Genomic DNA, 4,925 nt, shown 5'->3' on the forward strand with positions numbered 1-4,925 from the left:
AAATGTAAAAAAAACTCAACTTAAAATCAATTATGAGATTATATAACCATTTAAAGGGAGAAACAAAGCTTTTGAAGGCATAAGTGACTATAAAAGAAGTTTTCTTCTCAATGAATGGTTTTTGCATCACGTTTCTCGAGGTAAACATTCAATTATACTCTATTTTAACTAAAAATTTAAAAAAACGCAACTTAAAATCAATTATGAAATTATATAACCATTTAAAGGGAGAAACAAAGCTTTTGAAGGCATAAGTGACTATAAAAGAAGTTTTCTTCTCAATGAATGGTTTTTGCATCACGTTTCTCGAGGTAAACATTCAATTATACTCTATTTTAACTAAAAATTTAAAAAAACGCAACTTAAAATCAATTATGAAATTATATAACCATTTAAAGGGAGAAAACAAAGTTTTTGAAGGCATAAGTGACTATAAAAGAAGTTTTCTTCTCAATGAATGGCTTTCGCTTCAAGATTCTCGAGGTAAACATTCAATTATAATCTGTTTTAACTAAAAATTTAAAAAAACGTAACTTAAAATCAATTATGAGATTATATAACCATTTCAAGGGAGAAAACAAAGTTTATGAAGGCATAAGTGACTATAAAAGAAGTTTTCTTCTCAATGAATGGCTTAAGCTTCAAGATTCTCGAGGTAAACATTCAATTATAATCTGTTTTAACCAAAAATGTAAAAAAAAACGCAACTTAAAATCAATTATGAGATTATATAACCATTTAAAGGGAGAAACAAAGCTTTTGAAGGCATAAGTGACTATAAAAGAAGTTTTCTTCTCAATGAATGGCTTTCGCTTCAAGATTCTCGAGGTAAACATTCAATTATAATCTGTTTTAACCAAAAATGTAAAAAAAACTCAACTTAAAATCAATTATGAGATTATATAACCATTTAAAGGGAGAAACAAAGCTTTTGAAGGCATAAGTGACTATAAAAGAAGTTTTCTTCTCAATGAATGGTTTTTGCATCACGTTTCTCGGGGTAAACGTTCAATTATAATCTGTTTTAACTAAAAATTTAAAAAAACGTAACTTAAAATCAATTATGAGATTATATAACCATTTCAAGGGAGAAAACAAAGTTTTTGAAGGCATAAGTGACTATAAAAGAAGTTTTCTTCTCAATGAATGGCTTTCGCTTGAAGATTCTCGAGGTAAACATTCAATTATAATCTGTTTTAACCAAAAATGTAAAAAAAACGCAACTTAAAATCAATTATGAGATTATATAACCATTTAAAGGGAGAAACAAAGCTTTTGAAGGCATAAGTGACTATAAAAGAAGTTTTCCTCTCAATGAATGGCTTTCGCTTCAAGATTCTCGAGGTAAACATTCAATTATAATCTGTTTTAACCAAAAATGTAAAAAAAACTCAACTTAAAATCAATTATGAGATTATATAACCATTTAAAGGGAGAAACAAAGCTTTTGAAGGCATAAGTGACTGTAAAAAGAAGTTTTCCTCTCAATGAATGGCTTTCGCTTCAAGATTCTCGAGGTAAACATTCAATTATAATCTGTTTTAACAGAAAATGTAAAAAAAACTCAACTTAAAATCAATTATGAGATTATATAACCATTTAAAGGGAGAAACAAAGCTTTTGAAGGCATAAGTGACTATAAAAAGAAGTTTTCCTCTCAATGAATGGCTTTCGCTTCAAGATTCTCGAGGTAAACATTCAATTATAATCTGTTTTAACCAAAAATGTAAAAAAAACGCAACTTAAAATCAATTATGAGATTATATAACCATTTAAAGGGAGAAACAAAGCTTTTGAAGGCATAAGTGACTATAAAAGAAGTTCTCTTCTCAATGAATGGTTTTTGCATCACGTTTCTCGAGGTAAACATTCAATTATAATCTGTTTTAACCAAAAATGTAAAAAAAACGCAACTTAAAATCAATTATGAGATTATATAACCATTTAAAGGGAGAAACAAAGCTTTTGAAGGCATAAGTGACTATAAAAGAAGTTTTCTTCTCAATGAATGGTTTTTGCATCACGTTTCTCAAGGTAAACATTCAATTATAATCTATTTTAATAAAAAATGTAAAAACAATTCAACTTAAAATCAATTATGAGATTATATAACCATTTAAAGGGAGAAACAAAGCTTTTGAAGGCATAAGTGACTATAAAAGAAGTTTTCTTCTCAATGAATGGTTTTTGCATCACGTTTCTCGAGGTAAACATTCAATTATAATCTGCTTTAACCAAAAATGTAAAAAAATTCAACTTAAAATCAATTATGAGAATATATAACCATTTAAAGCGAGAAACAAAGCTTTTGAAGGCATAAGTGACTATAAAAGAAGTTTTCTTCTCAATGAATGGTTTTTGCATCACGTTTCTCGAGGTAAACATTCAATTATAATCTGTTTTAACCAAAAATGTAAAAAAAACTCAACTTAAAATCAATTATGAGATTATATAACCATTTAAAGGGAGAAACAAAGCTTTTGAAGGCATAAGTGACTATAAAAGAAGTTTTCTTCTCAATGAATGGTTTTTGCATCACGTTTCTCGAGGTAAACATTCAATTATACTCTATTTTAACTAAAAATTTAAAAAAACGCAACTTAAAATCAATTATGAAATTATATAACCATTTAAAGGGAGAAAACAAAGTTTTTGAAGGCATAAGTGACTATAAAAGAAGTTTTCTTCTCAATGAATCGCTTTCGCTTCAAGATTCTCGAGGTAAACATTCAATTATAATCTGTTTTAACCAAAAATGTAAAAAAAGCGCAACTTAAAATCAATTATGAGATTATATAACCATTTAAAGGGAGAAACAAAGCTTTTGAAGGCATAAGTGACTATAAAAGAAGTTCTCCTCTCAATGAATGGCTTTCGCTTCAAGATTCTCGAGGTAAACATTCAATTATAATCTGTTTTAACCAAAAATGTAAAAAAAACGCAACTTAAAATCAATTATGAGATTATATAACCATTTAAAGGGAGAAACAAAGCTTTTGAAGGCATAAGTGACTATAAAAGAAGTTCTCTTCTCAATGAATGGTTTTTGCATCACGTTTCTCGAGGTAAACATTCAATTATAATCTGTTTTAACCAAAAATGTAAAAAAAACGCAACTTAAAATCAATTATGAGATTATATAACCATTTAAAGGGAGAAACAAAGCTTTTGAAGGCATAAGTGACTATAAAAGAAGTTTTCTTCTCAATGAATGGTTTTTGCATCACGTTTCTCAAGGTAAACATTCAATTATAATCTATTTTAATAAAAAATGTAAAAACAATTCAACTTAAAATCAATTATGAGATTATATAACCATTTAAAGGGAGAAACAAAGCTTTTGAAGGCATAAGTGACTATAAAAGAAGTTTTCTTCTCAATGAATGGTTTTTGCATCACGTTTCTCGAGGTAAACATTCAATTATAATCTGCTTTAACCAAAAATGTAAAAAAATTCAACTTAAAATCAATTATGAGAATATATAACCATTTAAAGCGAGAAACAAAGCTTTTGAAGGCATAAGTGACTATAAAAGAAGTTTTCTTCTCAATGAATGGCTTAAGCTTCAAGATTCTCGAGGTAAACATTCAATTATAATCTGTTTTAACCAAAAATGTAAAAAAAAACGCAACTTAAAATCAATTATGAGATTATATAACCATTTAAAGGGAGAAACAAAGCTTTTGAAGGCATAAGTGACTATAAAAGAAGTTTTCTTCTCAATGAATGGCTTTCGCTTCAAGATTCTCGAGGTAAACATTCAATTATAATCTGTTTTAACCAAAAATGTAAAAAAAACTCAACTTAAAATCAATTATGAGATTATATAACCATTTAAAGGGAGAAACAAAGCTTTTGAAGGCATAAGTGACTATAAAAGAAGTTTTCTTCTCAATGAATGGTTTTTGCATCACGTTTCTCGGGGTAAACGTTCAATTATAATCTGTTTTAACTAAAAATTTAAAAAAACGTAACTTAAAATCAATTATGAGATTATATAACCATTTCAAGGGAGAAAACAAAGTTTTTGAAGGCATAAGTGACTATAAAAGAAGTTTTCTTCTCAATGAATGGCTTTCGCTTGAAGATTCTCGAGGTAAACATTCAATTATAATCTGTTTTAACCAAAAATGTAAAAAAAACGCAACTTAAAATCAATTATGAGATTATATAACCATTTAAAGGGAGAAACAAAGCTTTTGAAGGCATAAGTGACTATAAAAGAAGTTTTCCTCTCAATGAATGGCTTTCGCTTCAAGATTCTCGAGGTAAACATTCAATTATAATCTGTTTTAACCAAAAATGTAAAAAAAACTCAACTTAAAATCAATTATGAGATTATATAACCATTTAAAGGGAGAAACAAAGCTTTTGAAGGCATAAGTGACTATAAAAAGAAGTTTTCCTCTCAATGAATGGCTTTCGCTTCAAGATTCTCGAGGTAAACATTCAATTATAATCTGTTTTAACAGAAAATGTAAAAAAAACTCAACTTAAAATCAATTATGAGATTATATAACCATTTAAAGGGAGAAACAAAGCTTTTGAAGGCATAAGTGACTATAAAAAGAAGTTTTCCTCTCAATGAATGGCTTTCGCTTCAAGATTCTCGAGGTAAACATTCAATTATAATCTGTTTTAACCAAAAATGTAAAAAAAACGCAACTTAAAATCAATTATGAGATTATATAACCATTTAAAGGGAGAAACAAAGCTTTTGAAGGCATAAGTGACTATAAAAGAAGTTTTCCTCTCAATGAATGGCTTTCGCTTCAAGATTCTCGAGGTAAACATTCAATTATAATCTGTTTTAACCAAAAATGTAAAAAAAACGCAACTTAAAATCAATTATGAGATTATATAACCATTTAAAGGGAGAAACAAAGCTTTTGAAGGCATAAGTGACTATAAAAGAAGTTTTCCT

Source organism: Theobroma cacao, chromosome 8, assembly GCF_053813885.1.
Source record: "Theobroma cacao isolate CCN51 chromosome 8, ASM5381388v1, whole genome shotgun sequence".
NCBI classification, from domain to species: Eukaryota; Viridiplantae; Streptophyta; class Magnoliopsida; order Malvales; family Malvaceae; genus Theobroma; species Theobroma cacao.